Source organism: Rana temporaria, chromosome 1 (genome assembly GCF_905171775.1).
Source record: "Rana temporaria chromosome 1, aRanTem1.1, whole genome shotgun sequence".
NCBI lineage: Eukaryota > Metazoa > Chordata > Amphibia > Anura > Ranidae > Rana > Rana temporaria.
Window position 1 is genome coordinate 585,876,696 of NC_053489.1, and position 20,424 is coordinate 585,897,119.

The 20,424-nt window shown below is 46.2% G+C and overlaps 1 protein-coding gene across 1 annotated transcript in view; it reads left to right on the forward strand.

Annotated features, from left to right (window-relative positions):
• The window catches only part of BEND4 (BEN domain containing 4), a 202,506-nt gene that overhangs the window by 16,854 nt on the left and 165,228 nt on the right, over nucleotides 1-20,424 (forward strand). The window lies entirely within an intron of this gene.

Here is a 20,424-nt window from a genome sequence, read left to right on the forward strand (position 1 = left end):
GAGTATACAAGAGATTCTCCCGTTTGTTATCTGTCGGCACTCGTCCCGCCCCCTCCCTCTGCCCTTCGAGGCTGCAGATGGGCATCGATCAGGCTGCACTGAGGGCAATGGTAAGGCTGCATTCTTGGCACATGTGAGGCTGCATGGGTTGCAATGGTAAGGCTGCATTGATTGCAATGGTAAGGCTGCATTTGTGGCACATGTAAGGCTGCATTGGTGGCACATGTGAGGCTGCATTGAGGCACATGTAAGGCTGCATTGGTGGCACATGTAAGGCTGCATTGGTGGCACATGTGAGGCTGCATTGGTGGCACATGTGAGGCTGCATTGGTGGCACATGTGAGGCTGCATTGCTGCCACATGTGAGGCTGCATTGCTGCCACATGTGAGGCTGCATTTGTGGCAATGGTATGGCTGCATTCGTGGCAATGGTAAGCCGTGTGTGTTATATGCCGATAAATACGGTATATGCAAATAACACACCCAAGTTCATCCTTAGTCCTAAGCAGCGCTCTGGGATTCGTTGGGGCCACAAAAGAAATATATAAAGTATATCCAAATAACACGCCCAAGCTCATCTCTTCACCACACAGCCACAAAGGCAAGAGAATTCTTGTTGGGCCGTGTTAGATGCTCAGACGAACACACTTAGACATTATTTTAATGGTTCAAAGAATGTCAGGCAAAATGGTTGGCCCTCATGCATGTTCACTTCAAATCTGGCCCTCTTTGAAAAAAGTTTGGACACCCCTGCTCTAGAGGGATCACCAGTAGGAGGATGGAGGTCTTCATTCCCATACATAGATCTTTATTATCTCTAGAGGGATCACCAGTAGGAGGATGGAGGTCTTCATTCCCCTACATAGATCTTTATTATCTCTAGAGGGATCACCAGTAGGAGAAAGGAGGTCTTCATTCCCATACATAGATCTTAATTATCTCTAGAGGGATCACCAGCAGGAGGAAGGAGGTCTTCATTCCCCTGCATAGATCTTTATTCTCTCTAGAGGGATCACCAGTAGGAGGAAGGAGGTCTTCATTCCCCTGCATAGATCTTTATTATCTCTAGAGGGATCACCAGCAGGAGGAAGGAGGTCTTCATTCCCCTGCATAGATCTTTATTATCTCTAGAGGGATCACCAGTAGGAGGAAGGAGGTCTTCATTCCCCTGCATAGATCTTTATTATCTCTAGAGGGATCACCAGCAGGAGGAAGGAGGTCTTCATTCCCCTACATAGATCTTTATTATCTCTAGAGGAATCACCAGCAGGAGGAAGGAGGTCTTCATTCCCCTGCATAGATCTTTATTATCTCTAGAGGAATCACCAGCAGGAGGAAGGAGGTCTTCATTCCCCTACATAGATCTTTATTATCTCTAGAGGGATCACCAGCAGGAGGAAGGAGGTCTTCATTCCCCTACATAGATCTTTATTATCTCTAGAGGGATCACCAGCAGGAGGAAGGAGGTCTTCATTCCCCTGCATAGATCTTTATTATCTCTAGAGGGATCACCAGCAGGAGGAAGGAGGTCTTCATTCCCCTGCATAGATCTTTATTATCTCTAGAGGGATCACCAGCAGGAGGAAGGAGGTCTTCATTCCCCTGCTAAGATTTTTTTAGTTATCACTAGAGAGATCACCAGCAGAAGGACGAAGGTCCTGATTCTTCTATATAGATGTTAAGTTATCTCTAGAGCAGGGGTCTCCAAACTTTATAAACAAAGAGCCAGTTTATTGTTCTTCAGACTTTAGGGGGGCCGGACTGTGGCCAGTGGTAGTGGAAATTTTTCAGGCATCAGTGGGCATAAACACCATCATTTTTGGTATTAGGGGAAGGAATAGTGCCCCATCTTTGGTATCATTGGGAAGAATAATGCCCTATTACTGGTGTCAGGGGGAGAAATAATGCCCCCCTGTTGAGTGTCAGTTGGACGAAAAGTGTCTCATTACAATAAGAGGAATAGTGCCTCAAGGGCCAGATAAAGGCAGGCAAAGGGCCACATATGGCCCCAGGGCCGCAGTTTGGAGACCACTGCTCTAGAGGAATCACCAGTAGGAGGATGGGGGTCTTCATTCCCCTACATAGATCATTATTATCTCTAGAGGGATCACCAGCAGGAGGAAGGGGATCTTCATTCCCCTACATAGATCTTTATTATCTCTAGAGGGATCACCAGCAGGAGGAAGGAGGATCTGATGCCACCTGATGGTCCTGTTGCCCACACGGCTCAAATGACGGCTGTTTTTTTTATTTTTTATTCCGCTGTTGTCTCCTGACATTTGGCCCATGTGTACGGGGCTTTAGATAGTGTTATTTCACCTAAAGAGTAGTTGATGCTTAGATTAGACTTCCAGCAGAGGTAGAGTCAGTCAACATGTAAACATAGCACATAAATATACTTGTATATTCAGACAAAAAGATTAAAGGGGGTGCACTCGATTGGCCACTTGGTCTTCTATGTTTACTTTTAATACTAGTACTGATGCAGCCCCCTGTCCCCCCCCCCCCCCCCCCCCTGTCCCCGCCCCTCCTTTATGTTCTAAGCAGAGAACAGACAAAGTGGTGCCATTTTGCAGCAGATAATTCCATTATTTACATGGATGTCATGTTATGTATGTGACTCGATCCGATGAATAAAATCAGAGCCTGGACCTGGGAACCCGGACACAGTTCTGAAACGCTAAGACCGCGCCCTCCTGATATTATAAATAGACACGGCAGATACAGTAATGTATTTGTTATGCTCCTCATTTATTCCCCAGATTAGATTCAGCTTCTATATGTAAAAAGGATGCTGAAGAATTCCATCTTCCCCGTCCCAGGCTGACAGAGCTGTGATGTATGATCTGACAGAACGGCTGACAACATCCTTGAGGCAGAGATATATGCAAGCTTTAATTTACAGCTCCTGTACTGGTTCCTTGTCTGCCCCTCTCACACCACAGATAGTGGGCAGCTTCTTATCCCAAAACCAAGGAAATCCGAGAACCACCATCTTTGCCTTTCTAGACCTTCTACATACAGCAGATGCTGTAAAACATTTAGGAAAAGATAATGACAGGCATGCTGGAATCTCTTTGTGGATCTGCACTGTGCCGTCTGAGTGTGTCATTCAGTATTATTCAATTGATTGCTGTAGGTAATGGCCTGCAAGTCTTACAAGACAATGACAATGTAATGTTATGCTACATCATATATTTAGGTGATAAAGTCATATTAAACCCAGCTGATATAATCACTTACTGACTATACAGTTTATTTGATCTTTTTCTGCCTTTTAGTTTAAGTGGGTGCTATGACTGCTGCCTCAGGTTTTCTGTTTCAGGGTGACTTCTTTATCTTGCAGCATCCTGTGGTGCCACCCTTGCATACAAGTACTAGAGCTTGGTCTCCCTACACTGTGGTCATCAATAGAAACACACAGTCCAGCCTAGGATGGCAAGGTTATCTCCTACTCCCCCTCCTCCCTCTTTTGACTGGCTGGAGACTGTGCTATCTACTGTTAACTTATTCCTGTGAAGACAGGAAGTTCAGGGAAGCAGCACTGAGAGATCAGGAGGCAGCAGCACTGAAAGTTGTAAAATCATAGGCGTGCACAGCTGGCGTGCCTGGTGCGCCTGGGCACACCCTCCATGCACATTAGCAATCTGTGTGCCAGCAGGGAGATTGGAAAGATCTCCCACTGATCTCTGTCATAACAGTGTGTGTGTGTGTGTATATATATATATACAGGGCTTTTTTTCTCAGAGAATAAGTGCAGGAACTCTTCCTTTTGGAGTTACCCCGTCTTCACCACTATCTACCTCTGAGCACCGTTCCTTGGTCCCACCTCCTACCCACTTCCTAGTACTGCCCCTTTAATGATAACAAGAAAAGCAGTAAAATAGATTCCCTGCAGCCAATAATATTGGATCCCCAGCAACAATAGATCCCCCGGCAACAATAGTCCACCCTCAACAAAATAAACCCCCTAGCAACAGACCACCAGCAGCAACAAAAGATCTCCCCGCAGACAGTATCAATAGACCATCCAGCAGCCAGCTACAATAGAATTCCCCCTCAACAGTAGATCCTTTCAGGCAACAACTGACTCTCCCAGCAACATAAGACCCACCCCAGCAATGATAGCTGCCCCTCCAGCAAAAATATACCTCCTCCGCAACAATGGACCCTCCCCCTGCAAAAATAGATCCCTTCCAGCAACACTATATCCCCCAGCAGCAATCGACACTGTAGCACAACCCAGCACCCCTTGACATCACATACATTCAGTGCTGGAGGTGCCGGAACTGCGTTCCCCTGCGTTCCCGCTGAAAAAAAGCCCTGTATATATATATATATATACACACACACACACACACACTTGTGTGTTTTGAGCTTTGGGGTGCACACCCTAATGCAATAGGCTGCGCACGTACACCTATGTGTAAACTACAAGTGCCGGGGCAGAAGTTTTTTATTTTACTCGTTGTGTTAAGCCCAAAAATAATGAGAGTTGAATACTACTTTATAATAACAATAATAATTGTGGCCATCTATTTTCTTTTAGTTTAACCGGTTCCCGACCGGCTCACGCATATATACTGCGGCAGAATGGCTCCCCTGGGCGAAAACCCATACCAGAACGTCCTTTCCTATTTTGGCCACCAGCGGGCGCGCGCGTCGCCGGAGGCGCGCCTGCTGCACGGCAGGGGGACCCGATGCACTGCCACACGCGATCGCATACACGAGTGCAAGCATGGGGATTTGTATGTGTGAACACACAAATCCCTGTACTGTCAGGGAAGAGGCAACATTGTTTGTTCCTACTAAGTAGGAAAAACTATATGTCTCTTCTCCTAGTCACTCCCATGCCCACACAGTTAGAACACACTGAGGGAAAACGCAGTTAACCCATAGTGTTAACCACTTCCTTGCCAGTGGCATTTACACAGTAATCAGTGCATATTTATATATTTGTATTCATATATATATATATATATATATATATATATATATATAATATATATATATATATATATATATATTCCCCATTGACAACGTCACGTATGACGAAACGCGTCTGATGGAGGACGGGAGTTTGTTTGCAGCCGGTTCGGCTTTGTAATTTTATGCACAAATTTTAAAGTACAATACTGTTACTACTTAAAGCGGAGCTCCACCCTATAGTGGAACTTCCGCTCATAGGAACACTCCCCCCCTCTGGTGTCACATCTGACACCTTTCAGAGGGGTGCAGATACCTGTCTGGGAAACACTCTACTCCCAGAACACAACAGGGACCAGTCAGGACGGCGCTGCGCGACTCAGGAATCAGGCAGTGAAGCCGGAGCACTTCACTTCCTGATTCCCTCACCGAGGATGGCGGTGGGGGCAGCAGAGTGACGAGCGATCACTCGTCCTCTGCTGCCGACGTTGCTGGACTCCAGGACAGGTAAGTGCCCTAATATTAAAAGTCAGCAGCTGCAGTATTTGTTTTTTCCGGCGGAGATCCGTTTTAAATAAATAGCCAGACAATATTACGCTATGGTCAGTTTCTTTCCACTCACTTCCTATTTGGCTATGGGACAGGAAGTGAAGGGAAAATCTTTGCAATGGGGCACAGATGGTAAAAAAAAAATTCAGACAGGGATTATGACCCTCCCTTAGTGCCGGTTCACATATATGGGATGCAGGAACCAGCGTGATTCCAGTGCAGGTTCCCAGATCGCACGTCACCTGCTGGCAGTTAACACTGACATCTGCCAACCACTGCGGGTGTCAATACAAAGTTAATGACACCCCCCAGATCGGTTCACAAATCGCAGTGCGAACTGCCAAATGGTGCAGGAATCAGATTGCATTGATGTGAACACCCATGTCATCTGATTCCAGTGCGGACCAAAAAAAGGGTCCTACATTGCGAATGCAGCCATACACTCTGTATGGGTAAATTTGCATTGCACAGACATCTCATGTGATCTGCACAGCAGTGCGGTGCCAATCACATGCAATGTCTAACATCACACAAGTGTGAACCCAGCCTTTCCAAAAGCTCTACTTTAAATCACTGTTTGCAAACCTCATCTTCCACAGTGACCAGTGCAACATAGAAACAAACTTGTATCTTGCCATATTTTGCAACATACAGATTGTATCAGTTCCTACCAGTTTATGTGCAACAATCATAGTAAAAAAATCTATAAACAAGTAAACTGACAGACTGCCCACTCTCCATGCCATTCCATCTCTCCTTTGTGCCACTTCCAAATCATGCCTGGGAAGAAAACATCCAATTGGATGAGTATCAGACAGATCGACCCCTTATACTGGCCATACACTATACGAAAATCGGCCAAACCCATTTTCGAAAAATGAACATTCATCTGTGAACGCAAACGATGGTGCCATCAAGTAAAGACCGATAAATCAGTCAGAGGACATCGATTTTTTATTTTTTTTTACATATACCTAGTGCAGACAGTTCGGACGGGAAACACATTAACCTTTCAATTTATCGTTCGTTCAGCAGAAAACTTCCAAACTTGTCCTTCGTTTTTTCGGCTCAAAAACATCACAACGATTTGCAATTTTGTGCCCATTAACTGTCCGAAAAACGAACGAACTGAACAACCGAATTTCGGACGATTTTTTTTTTTGTATAGTGTATGGCCAGCATTACTCTCATAGGTGGGTCATTCATGCTTTTTTAATACCAATCAATTACAATATTAATTTAGGCTTGTGTAGTAATTGTATTTGCTAGATTTTTATTTATTTTCTATTTGCTTTTTTTTGTTTTTTTTCATGAAAAGTGGAATTGCCCCTTAAAGCGGGGGTTCACCCTAAAAAAAAAAAAAAAAATTCTACCATGCCATGCAGCATACTAGTGTGAGCTACAGTATGCCTTTATTTTATTTTTTTGCGCCGTACTCACAGTTTAATCGCTTAGTTAAGTTTCAGATTCCCCACGGGGAGTAGGCGTTCCTATGTAGAGGGGAACGTGATTGATTGCCGGCTATGGCGCGTCACGCTTCCCGAAAATAGCCGAAATAGGACTTGGCTCTTCACGGCGCCTGCGCAGTCAGCGCAGGAGTCTGTGCTCAGGCGCCGTATAGCGCCGTGAAGAGCCGAGTCCTACTCTGGCTATTTTCGGGAAGCGTGACGCGCCATAGCCGGCCGTCAATCACGTTCCCTCTGCATTGGAACGCCCATTCCTCGCGGGGAGTCTGAAACTTAACTAAGCGATTAAACTGTGAGTATGGCGCAAAAAAATAAAATAAAGGCATACTGTAGCTCAAGCTAGTATGCTGCATGGCATGGTAGAAACTTGTTTTTAGGGTGAACCTCCGCTTTAACCACTTGACACCAACTCATGAGCTTGTAGTACATGATTGGCTTCAAGTGGTTATACCGGGGCTATGGCTGCAGCTGTTTTCCATAATCCTGCTAATTTTTCTTTCCGGCAATGCTTTTTCATCTAAAACAATCCTAACAGCTGATTAGACCACCAGTGCTTCTCTGGGCTATCCTCTGTGATCGGGGCGCCCGGTATTCTGATCCGGCGGTGACAACGGATTACCATAGAGCTTCAGGTCCCCTTTCGGGTTATCAGAGAGCTTCCGGACATCTCATTTTTATTATCAGCGTTACTTCAAGCCAGTGATATTAGGCTATGTTATTAATATGCCCAAAATGTCTGAAAAGTGTTCTTCCATGTTCAAAGAGAAAACAACACATCTTTAGAAATATTTGATAAATTGTCAGCTTCATGAGTTCTTATATGCCAATCGGATGATCAAACAACTGAGGGGGAAAGAGGATGTGGAGAAAATAAAAATGATGTTTTATTCTGTACAGAATATTATATGAGTGAGCACACTGCTGGTAAAAAATGGGAGCTCCTCCCCCTTGTAAAGTGTACCTGTCACCAACCTGAGTTTAACCACTTGCCGACCGCCGCACGCCAATGTACGTCGGCAGAATGGCACAGGCAGGCAGATTGGCGTACAGGTACGTCCATTTGAATCTGCCGCCCAGCGCGCACGCATGCCTCTCAAGTGCGGCTGCGGGTCCCGGGAACTCGATGTTCCCGGGAGTCCCGCGATTGCGGTCTGCAAGAGCTGAATGGGGGAATGCCTTTGTAAACAAGGCATTCTTCTATTCTGCTTAGTGACACTGTCACTGATGACCGTTTCCCATGATCGGGAATGGTCATCAGTGATGTGTCACGTGTAGCCATGCCCCCAAACAGTTAGAAACACCACTTATGATGTGAGTACCATGTGTGGTTGCTGCATTTGGGCAAATACACTTCCAGCTAGAGAACACAGGGGGTCACAAACTCTGGACCTCCTCCATTCAGAAAACATCTTGCATTCTTTTTCCTGACTATACTGTGCTCTGTGAATAGAGAAGGTGCTGATGAATGTCACAATCTCTGCACAGGATATGTACAGCACACTGATGATGTCATCACTACAAGGCACTAACTGGGCTTAGAAAGTGTGATGGGGGCTTGCTCAAGTGGTGGCTCTTTTGCAATAAGGCACCATACTATGCAATCTATTTAAAGTGGAGGTCCACACAAAAAGTGAACCTCCGCTTTTTGGAACCCTCCCTCCCTCCGGTGTCACATTTGGCACCTTTCACGGGGGAGGGGGTGCAGATACCTGTATAATACAGGTATTTGCACCCACTTCCGGAAATAGACTCCCGCGTAAGTCACGCCCCTTCGCGTCACCCCCCCCCGCTGTCTTCTGGGAAACACACTGGTCCTAGGAGACAGCGGGGACCAGTGAGGGTGCGCCACGTGGCTTGCGCATGCGCAGTAGGGAACCGGGCAGTGAAGCCGCAACGCTTCACTTCCTGATTCCCTCACCGAGGATGGCGGCGGGGGCAGCCGAGAGACGAGCGATTGTTCGGCCTCAGCTGCTGACATCACAGGCACGCTGGACGGGTAAGTGTCTAGTTATTAAAAGTCAGCAGCTGCAGTATTTGTAGCTGCTGGCTTTAAACAAAAAAAAGATTTGGGTGGACCTCTGCTTTAACTACATTTCTACCAGTCATTTTTTTATTTAAAATGCGCAATGGTTTTGCACAGAGCAGCCCGGATCCTCCTCTTCTCGGGTCCCGCACCAGCACTCCTGGCCCCTCCCTCCTGCCGGGTACCCCCACAGCAAGCAGCTCCCGAGCCACAGCTCTGTGTGTCCTTTCACACATGGGGTCTTGGCTTGGCCCCGCCCCCTCTGTCTCCTAATTGGCTCAATGGCTGTGATTGACAGCAGCGGGAGCCAATGGCAGACGCTTCGGCAGCATTGCCCATCCATTTCAATGGGCAGGAGCGGTTTTGGAGCGGTGTTTTCACTGCTGCTCCACCGCCCCAAAGATGTGTGCAGGAGATTTTTAAACGTCCTGCCAGCACAGCGCCCCAGTGTGAAAACACTCAGGTTTTCACATTGGGGTGGCAGGGAAGGCGTTTATCAGGCACTATTTTTAGCCCTTTAGCACCTGAAAAACGCCTCAGTGTTAAAGGGGTCTTAGAGTTAGTTCAACCAATGGTCCATATAACACATGGGTTGTGTAGGTGTGGTGCGATATGTTGTTACAATACATCAGTGTTTACTTTTCTTTTTCTTATTAAAAACTTTATTGAAATGTCACAAAGTGACAATTCACTCAACTCTTTGTGCAAGCACGGCACTTTGCAACACAGTGCATTGACACACGTTTTTGTGCAGATATGATGCATTTTACAAATGGTGTAAACATGACACAGAGAACTGGTTTCTATGTATCCTTTTGTTCAGCTTGCATTGATCAGTGCTCTTCAGTGTAGGTCAATGTAGCTTGTGTAAATGAGACTCATAATCTTAGCCTTGTATGTTGTGCTTGATGCATGGCCAATTGAGTTTAATGATTGTAAAAATACAATGTCCCTCAAAATATTTCAAGTAATAATAGGATTAATGTGCTTAAAGGTTTAACATCTTGCCATACTAGGAACCTAATTGTATGTAAATATAATTAGGTAAATTTGAATAGGGTGATGAGGGGTTAGAACCATTGTCTGGTTTATGTTGCTTTCTGTGGGGACAATTCACTAAAGGATTCTGCATGCAATATGAAGATCACGTGACTAATCTTTCGGATATATTACATGAGATAATAAAAGTCAATTCATCAAAGTAAAATATTGATTGTGAGGTAAATACTGCAAAAAAAATAGATAAATTGATGAAGGCAATTCATAACACACATTCGTTACATAGTAGATGAGGTTGAAAAAAGTCCATTAAGTCCAACCTATGTGTGTGATTATATGTCAGCATTACATTGTATATCCCTGTGTGTTGTGGTTATTCAGGTGCTAATAGTTTTTTGAAACTATCGATGCCCCCCGCTGAGACCACTGCCTGTGAAATGGAATTTCACATCCTTGCCGCTCTTACAGTAAAGAACCCTCTACGTAATTTAAGGTTAGAGAGGCAAGTCTTGTAGAGCGGGAGAATTATTGTTATTCCTCTTTTTATGCATGACAATATTCTGTTTGCTTTGTTAGCAGCAGCTTGGCATTGCATGCCATTGCCGAACCTGTCATCTACTAGGACCCCCAGGTCCTTTTCCATCCTAGATTCCCCCCGAGGTTCTCCTCCCAGTGTATAAATTGCATTCATATTTTTGCCACCCAAATGCATTATTAATTTAATATTCTGGCCAATGAAATGAATAAACACCCAAACACTTGACACACCTAAGCACGTAAACACGCTTTAAAAAACGCAGCTTAGGCCCCTTTCCAACTTGTCACACGATTTGGGACTACAAAGTAGCATGACAAGTCGTTCTGCATGATTTCCAATGACAACCATTCATATTAGTACGACTTCAAGTCGGTCCGACTTTAAAGTAGTCCCTGCACTACTTTGGTCCAATTTTGATTGCAGTTAATAGCGGCAAAATCGCGTAACTTTGAAGTCGCAGTAGTGTGAAAGGGGCCTTAGGAGCGTTTATGCTGCTGCTTTTCTCTTGCCGGGAGAAAAGCGTTTAGAAGAGCCCCAGTGTACACAAGGCCTAAAATGTAGGGTGGAATTCAAATTTTTGTTGTATAATAAAAACAAAATGCAGCATTAGAGCCAGTGAGGTGGCTGCCTTTGGTGCACATACAATACAAATCACTAAACAAGAGAAACGGAGACAGCTTTGTGTCAGTTGAGCTGTGGAGAGCCCTGTGATTCCTTTCTATAGTATCTACATCCCGTCTTACCTTAATTTCATTTGCAGGATTTAGCCATAAATTATGAGTGGTAACCCAAACACAAATGTTACAACTTTCATGTTGCTGCTCCTTTCCAGCTGCAGAAGTGGTGTTCAGTGATTGGCAGCATTCGTCTTCTCGATCTGGCTGTGTGAGGTCTGGCCCGTTATCGGACGTCACGTCAGCCATTCTGAGATGAGCCTGGTTTTTAGGTGGCTACAGTAGATTCTTATGCCTTGTACACAGAATTTCCGATGAAAAAAGTCAGACGGAATTTTTTCATCGGATTTTCCAGACCGTGTGTGGGCCCCATCGGACTTTTTTCCGTCGGAGTTTAGAAATAGAACATGTTTTATTTTTTTCTGATGGAAAAAAATCCTATCGGAAATTACGATCGTCTGTGTGGAACTCCGGCGGAGAAAAAAACACGCATATTTAGAATCAAGTCGACGCATGCTTGGAAGCATTAAACTTAAAGCGGAGCTCCACCCTAAAGTGGAACTCCCGCTGATCGGAACCCTCCTTCCCTCCGGTGTCACATTTGACACCTTTCAGGGGGGAGGGGGTATTTGCACCCACTTCCGGCCACACAGTCTCGGGCAGACTGCGGGAATGACTTCAACCCCGTCCCCCGTCCCCGTTGTGTTCTGGGAACACTCGGCTCCCAGTACACAGCGGGAGCCAATAGGCAGGCGTAGCGCGACTCGCGCATGCGCCATAGGGAACCGGGCAGTGAAGCCGGAGCGCTTCACTTCCTAGTTCCCTCACCGAGAATGGCGGGGGGAGCAGCAGAGTGACAAGCGATCGCTGGACTCCAGGACAGGTAAGTGTCCTAATATTTAAAATCAGTAGCTGCAGTATTTGTAGCTGCTGGCTTTTAATATTTTTTTTCAGCGAACATCCGCTTTAATTTTTCTCGGCTTGTCGTAGTGTTTTACGTCACAGCGTTTTGGATGGTCGGAATTTGGTCTGACAGTGTGTAAGCAAGACAGCTTGAACGGGATCCGACGGAAAATTCCATCAGATTTTATACCCATCGGAAATTCCCATCGTGTGTACAGGGCATTATAGATCTAAATCGGTTTCAGTGCCACTCCTGAAAACCAGGTCATTTCATCATATCGGATTTTAGATAAGGACTGAGGCCCCGTACACACGGCCGAGGAACTCGACGTGCCAAACACATCGAGTTCCTCGGCCAGTTCAGCCCTGAAGCCGCCGAGGAGCTCGGCGAGCCGAGAGCTCCCATAGAACAACGAGGAAATAGAGAACATGTTCTCTATTTCCTCGTCGAGCTCCTAGTCGGCTTCCTCGGCCGAAAGTGTACACACGGCCGGGTTTCTCGGCAGAATTCAGCCAGAAACTCGGTCGGAAGCTGAATTCTGCCGAGGAAACTGGTCGTGTGTACGGGGCCTCAGGCTTTACGCAGCCCTCAAGTTGTAGGTGGAAATTAATGAGCTGTTTCTCTTCGCAGGTGGAAGAGTTTTTCCTTCTTTTTTTTTGGAGATCCTCTTTAGATAAAACAAATTTGTCATAGCGCCCTGCTCCTAATCTGCAACAAGCCCAACAATGGGACCTGGGTTAATGGCAGATACCCGTGTATTTGTACATATAGCCTATATGTGTCTTGTCTCCAATCCTCCCATGAAGCAGCACCGCCTCTATCTCCCTGTTGTATCTAATACACCCTCATGCATTAATTGTCTCACTGTGCTGTCCTTCTGTCTGATTTGATGATCAGGATTAATAAAAAAGAAAAACAAGCTGGAGCCATTTGTTGATGCACGGCGCATCTCTTCCAAGGAGAGCTTAGAGTTAAAAGTGGGAGAATTTTGATGTGCGACCGAAGTGTGGCATCAGGAAATGGGAAACTGCATCTTTAAGCAGAACACAATCAAAAATGAATTACAATAAATCCTATATAATTGCATAGGTCATTCTCTTTAATGAGATTTTATTAACCTGACTGTCAAGCTTTTGAGTCAGGCAGATATTTTATCTTCTTCAACTGATAAAAGTGTCAGCTATAAACCACCATATAAATATTCATAAATCTACACATCTGTGGCAGCCTATCAGCATCATTCTTTTGGACATTAAAAGCATTCTAATTACTTTCTGTCTAGCAGAGCTGAGATGCTGCCTGCTATAGTGTGTGTTTGGCAGTCATGATTGCTTTTGTTTGCCATCACAAATAGCAGCAGTCTATTTCTTCTACTGATAGTTCAGAAAATACTCCCGGCTTGTGACTGATATAGAAAGGGGTGGGAATGAGCTCCCTGTCGTTTGGGTAGCATTAGAAAATGTCAAAGTATCCATTTTTCGGATGAATTAGAAGGTAGTCTTGTTTGCCCGTCTGATCTTGAGTTTATTTAGTAGAGCACTGTAAAAGGCAGCAGTTATGGGATAATGGACTATCCAGTGTTATTTAGGTATACAAAAGTCACATTAATTCTAGTTGGTTGCTGTGAGTTACTGTTCATTATTGTAGAAGCTTGATGAGCTCCACGGTGGCTTAAAGCCGAATTTTACCCCAAAATGGAAGTTCCGCTTTATGTCCTCTTCCCACCCTCCTCTAACACTTTTTTATGTTTTATTTTTTTGGGGGGGAGTAGGTACCTAGGTTGTGGTAAGTACCAGGGGTCAAGTCCTGGGGAAAAAAGTGTGGGAACTCCCACCAAAGATCCACTCCCCCACCAAAAAAAAAAAAAAATTATACGCTCATATGCATGATTACTAAACGCATGTTTTTTTTTTTTTTTTCGATCCACTGTACCTTAGTAATCCTTTGTTACTGGCCGCTTCCTGTATATGGATTCATCGGGTAGTGTGCGGGTATTCCGTCACTTCCTCAATGCCGCAATGTCTCCTGGGAGCTTTTGTCATTGTTCCCAGGAGACATTGCGGAGGTCTGCCGCGAGTTAACGCGGGATTTAGAAAGAAGCAAGTTCTTTCTAAGTCCCGCGATAATTTGCAGCAGACCTCCGTAATGTCTCCTGGGAACAATGACAAAAGCTCCCAGGAGACATTGCGGCATCGAGGAAGTGACGGAATACCCGCACACTGCCTGATAAATCCAAATACAGGAAGCGGCCAGTAACATAAATTAATTACTAAGGTTTGCCTGTCCCTGACAGTGACTTGAGCTGGGCATCGCCACTTAGTGAAGAATTGGCTCGGCTGCTCTCGGCTGCTCTAGTCCTGCAAAGGGAACTGAGTTCCTGCTGTAAAAAAAGTGCAGGAACTCCGTTCCCACGCGTTCCTGCAGGACTTGAGCCCTGGTAAGTACCCACTCTCATTTTTAATTGGATCACCTAGGCCAGGGGTGTCAAACTCAATTTCATCGTTGGCCCGCATCAGCATTATGATTGCCCTCAAAAGGTCCGGTTTTATCTCTATGGCCCCGTACACACGACCGAGTTTCTCGGCAGAATTCAGCCAGAAACTCGGTCGGAGCTGAATTCTGCCGAGAAACCTGGCCGTGTGTACACTTTCGGCCGAGGAAACCGATGAGGACCTCGGCGAGGAAATAGAGAACATGTTCTCTATTTCCTCGTTGTTCAATGGCAAATTTCGGCTCGCCGAGATCCTCGGCGGCTTCACAAGGAACTTGACGGGCAAAACGATGTGTTTTGAACCGTCGAGTTCCTCGGACGTGTGTACGGGGCCTAAGGCCTCGTACACACAAGAAACTTGCTGGGAGATATTTTTTTGCCGAGGAAACCGGTCGTGTGTACATTTTCATCGAGGAAACTGTCGAGAAACTCCACGAGCCAAAAAGAGAGCATGTTCTCTATTTCCTTGACGGGAATGGAGAAACTTGGCTTGTCGAGTTTCTCGTCGGCTTCACAAGAAACTCGACGAGCAAAACGTTGTGTTTCGCCCGTCGAGTTCCTCGGTCGTGTGTACGAGGCTCAAGATTAGATATCCAGCGCATCCCCTCCCCATATATTAGATGTCAAGAGCCACCCCACCATCAGAAGCTGAGTCCCCCACTCTCCCTTACATCACAGTGCACCCCCCTGTCCTTATGCTGCAGCTGGGAAGAAGCTGGATCCATTGCTTGAAAGCAGAAAGTAAGGCCTCGTACACACGACCGAGTTTCACGGCAAAAACCAGCAAGAAACTTGCAGGGAGATATTTTTTTGCCGAGGAAACCGGTCGTGTGTACATTTTCGCCGAGGAAAATGTCGAGAAACTCGACGAGCCAAAAAGAGAGCAAGTTCTCTATTTCCTCGACGGGAGTCTCAAATTTGCTCGTCGTGTTCCTCGTTGGGCTGGTTTTCCACGAGAAACTCGAGCGTGTGTATGCTAAGAAACCCGCGCTTGCTCAGAATAAAGTATGAGACGGGAGAAAAAGTAGCATTTGTAATGGAGATAACACATTTTTCAAGCTGTAACAGACTGAAAAGTGCAAATCGTCTCTTAACAAACTTTTACTTAACACGCAAACACATGAGATTAGCAAAACCAGCCGCAAGAGTTTAGCCAGTGGAATCGAACTTCCCCTGTCGTTGTATGTGTTGTATGTCACCGCGTTTGAGAACAAGGAGATTTTGTCTTGACTGTGTGTACGCAAAGCAAGCTTGTCGAGTTCCTCGACAAGCCTAACAAGGAACTTGACGAGGAAAACAATGTGTTTCGACCGTCGAGTTCCTCGGTCGTGTGTACGAGGCTTTAGGGTCTGGAGGAGGCCCAGAGGAGGGCTGGAGCTCTCCTGCAGCTGCAGGAGAGGTGTGAGGGCCACATGAAATGGCCTGGAGGGCCGGATTCAGCCCGCGGGCCTTGTGTTTGACACCTGTGACCTAGGCGATTACACCAGAAGTTCATTCCTCACATGCAGCCTTCTGGGACACGTCACAGGCTGCAGTGGGAAGACAGCTGTGAGCCTGGCCTGGTGGAGTCACCCCCAGGCCAGCTTCCCACACTAAACATGCTGGGCACCTGAAACTGGCAAAGAACAAGCCCTGGTTAGGATAGCGCTGGATCCTTGGGCAGTTAAGTGTCCTTTTATTAAACGTCAGCAGCTACAGTATTTGTGGCTGCTGAATTTTTTTATTTTTTTAAATGGACTTCTTTAACTACTTTAGTACCTTGCTATAGTCAAAAGATGGCTACAGCGCGACTCTCCTGTCCATGGATGTCCTCTCAGAACCACACCTCCTAGGGAGCGTTCTGTGACTGCTATGTCTTTTGGGCACAGCTGATCACAGATCCCAGTAAGGGGGGTTTTGGTGATCTGGCAGTGGGCAGGATCCAACAAGTAACATTTTTTTGTTCCCCCTAGACCAGGGGTGCCCAACCAGTGGCCCGGGGGCCACATGTGGCCCGCGGAGCCCTCCAATGTGGCCCACGACCTCCTGTTTTGGGATGGCTGGTTGGCAAGCCCAGATTGCAGGTTGCTGACCTGCCATCTCAGAGCATCAGTGTTGTGAATGAAGCCGGCAGTAGAGGAAGCAAGTGGCTTTTCAGAAAGTGCACCATACCTACAGGATATAAGAGACGTCTATAGCAAAATGCAGCTAACTGGCGGGAAAACAACAGGTACACTGCACCGCACTCACGGTGTGGGTAGATTGCAGGAATTTAGTGTAAAAGCAGCCTTAGGCACCTTTCACACGAACGGTCCAACCCAATCGGACCCTCCATTCACCTCTTTGGAGCGGAAGATGTAAGACTTTTTGTTCATTTACACCCTGCCTACCTCCAATCTGATCTGCTAAAAAAACATATGCAGACCTGTTATCTGCCCACTCCGCTCATTGTGGCCTGTGACTGGTTACTAAGTCGCTTAAGTGGCCCTCGGCCTTCAAAAGGTTGGGCACCCCTGCCCTAGACCAACACGAGCAATTAACCCTTGCAGTGCAGGAACAGCTCCAGTGCAAGGGTAATTCTATAGTTGCATGGAGTCAAGCTTTAGGATTGAATGGTGCATTACAGAGATATTTTGTTATCCTGGAATGTTTCTACAACCAGAGCGTAAAGAGGAAGTAAACCCTGATGGGTTTTACTTCCACTATGTCTCCCTGCAAAGGTAAAGCATAATGGGCTACTATGCATCGCATAGTAGCCCATTATGTGACACTTACCTGCAGGAGAAGTCTGCAATGTCACCGTCTTCCTCCATGGCAGCAAGCATCCATTCTTCACCCCTCTTCTTCCGGGGGCCGCGAACTCCGGCTCTGTGACTGTCCGGAGTCGTGTTACGTCACTGCCCGTGCATGCGCCTTTAACGACATGACCCCGGCTTGAAACGGGCCCTTTCAAGACAGAGAATGCGCCGTTGAAGGCGTCGCTTGGGGAAATTGCAAATATCTCAGAGACCGTGTAGGTCTCGGAGATATTGCAACCACCTACAGGTAAACCTTAAAGGAGTTCTCTGACCTAAAACTTTTAACCCCCGCTGTGCCCGGGCTGTAAAAAAATAGAAAATAAACTGTCACTTACCTGCCTACGATCCCCCGTTGTTCCGATATCGCCGTCCCGTTCTCCGGTCCCGGTCTCTTCCGCTTCCTGTGTGTCGGTGACTCATAGTGCGCTCAGCCTATCAGTTGCCGCGACGGGACATTGCTGCGGCCGCTGATAGGCTGAGCGCACTATGAGTCACCGACACACAGGAAGCGGAAGGGGCCCGGGACCGGAGAACGGGACGGCGATATCGGAACAACGGGGGATCGTAGGCAGGTAAGTGAAAGTTTATTTTCTATTTTTTTACAGCCCGGGCACAGCGGGGGTTAAAAGTTTTAGGTCAGAGAACTCCTTTAATCTAGGCTTACCTGTAGGTGTAAGTTCTCCCTGAGGGTTTACAACCACTTTAAGATATTATGAAGACTTGAAGACAGACACACAATCACTAGCAACGGTTGTGGTGGAAGCATAAGGAGGATATTGCATTATAAACAGTTAATAATATCTGATTCCAACTTGGTATTAAAGGGGTTGTAAAGGTTCATGTTTTTTCTCCTTAATGCGTCCTATGCTTCCTATCCTATTACTGGCCCCCCAGCCCCCCCTGGTTTACTTACCTGAGCCCTCGAAAGTCCCGTGTCGAGTACGTGCTTGATCTTGGCCCAGTCTCGGCTCTTCACTGGATAGATTGATAGCAGCACAGCCATTGCCTCGCGTTGCTGTCAATCAACTCCAATGACCCGGGGGGCGGGGCCGGGTCCTGTAGTCGGCGGCTATGGATGCCGAATACAGGACTCGGGAGCGCGCCCGCAAGGTAACCCCCTTGGGAGAGCGCTTCCCAGAGGGGGTTGTCAGAAGCGGGGGGGGGGACAGAGACAGCCGCCGAGGGACCCCAGAAGACGAGGGGCCACTGTGTGCAAAACGAGCTGCACAGTGGAGGTAAGTATGACATGCTTGTTATTTATTTAAAAAAAGTTGAAGCTTTAGTATCACTTTAGTACATTGATAGTGCCATTGTGTGTCCTATGCATCATCTGCACTACCTTTGTAGGAGTGTTTGCAGGACCTACAATTTCTTGGGTTCATCAGTCCCACATAGCCTCTGAACTCTTGTAAGGCCTCGTACACACGACCGAGTTTCTTGGCAAAAACCAGCAAGAAACTTGCTGGGAGATATTTTTTTGCCGAGGAAACCGGTCGTGTGTACATTTTCGTCGAGGAAACTGTCGAGAAACTCGACGAGCCAATAAGAGAGCAAGTTCTCTATTTCCTCGACGGGAATGGAGAAACTTGCCTTGTCGAGTTCCTCGACAGCCTAACAAGGAACTCGACGAGGAAAACGATGTGTTTCGCCCCGTCGAGTTCCTCGGTCGTGTGTACGAGGCTTTAGATTGCAGACTAAAAGCCTAGGGTTGGGAAGGAGGGGGCTTGGGCTGGCCATACATTATACAATGTTCCTTTAGATTTCCCAAAACTATATAATTTGAGGTCAAACCTAAACACTATCAATATGTTTGCAATCAGTCAAGCCATTGCACTACACAGTTGAAGGTAAATCTAAAGAAAATTGAATAGGAAAATTGTATAATGTATGAAAGTAAAGAAAGTTGGAGCTGTCTTATTAGGCCGGTGACTTGTCCTTAATGTTCCCCTAACGGGGAAGTTCCTTCAATGACTGCGCAGGCGCAAACTTGCCGACGGAAATCTACGAACCTCGCCCGGCATCCAGGCTCATTCTTTAACATCCCCGTGGATTGGAGGATGTTTAAAAAAGAGCCAGGAGGCCGAGCGAGCGGAGCGAGCCGTCCGAGCGAAGCGAGGACGTGAGGCCGACTGGCCACTTACCTCAAAATCCACGTCGCCCTGGATGCCGGCCTAGGTTCGGAGATTTCCGTCAGCAAGTTTGCGCCTGCGCAGTCCTTGAAGGAACTTTCCCGTTAGCTGGAACCTTGTCGGCACATCAGATTGCGCCTGCGCTGGAACTTCAACGATAGCTGGAACCAGCCAGGCAGATCACCGGCACTGAAGCATGCTTGTCTGATTCCTCCAATACATCATAGAGGTGGGGTTTACTGCTAAATACTGCGCAAAGGAGTGGAATCAGTGTAAACTGTGATGTTAGAAGATAATCTGGTCATGTATGACTGTTGAACCCTTCACGTTAGTTTTCAAACTTTGGAGGAAACCTCTGCAAACATGGCGATATTAAATAAATTTCATGTATCTGTACACATACATCATTATGCCAAACACAAGTGGCAAGTATAAGGAGCTGATCTACTAAAACTGTAGAGTGCAAACTGATTGGTTTCTATGCAGAGCTGCACCAAATTTTGCACTCTCCAATTTTAGTAAATCAAACCCATTGTGTACACTATACTATACAAATCATCTGTAACCAATGCTTTTTTGAGCTTCATCTAATGTTGCTTACAACAAACTCAGTAATTTCATAACTTTGGGATACAATTTTTTCCCCTCAGAATTATACATCTAATAAATATGGAACCAGTCAAAGTACGGTATATCTTATTTTATACTTGGTTTGTTTTAAATAACTGGTTTTGTGCACCATCATTTCATGCACAGGTGGTGATTTACTAAAGAAAATGTTCTTTTGAGTGAATCTGTCCTTGCAGCATACATACAATCCAAAGAATGGAGGATTCTGTTTTTATTAAATTCCCGGGCAGGTTTGGTGTTTGAAGTGAACACAGAATTACTGTGTTAATTCAATTAAAAAATAAAATCTGTTTTGTTACAGTGGTTGTAAAGCCTCAA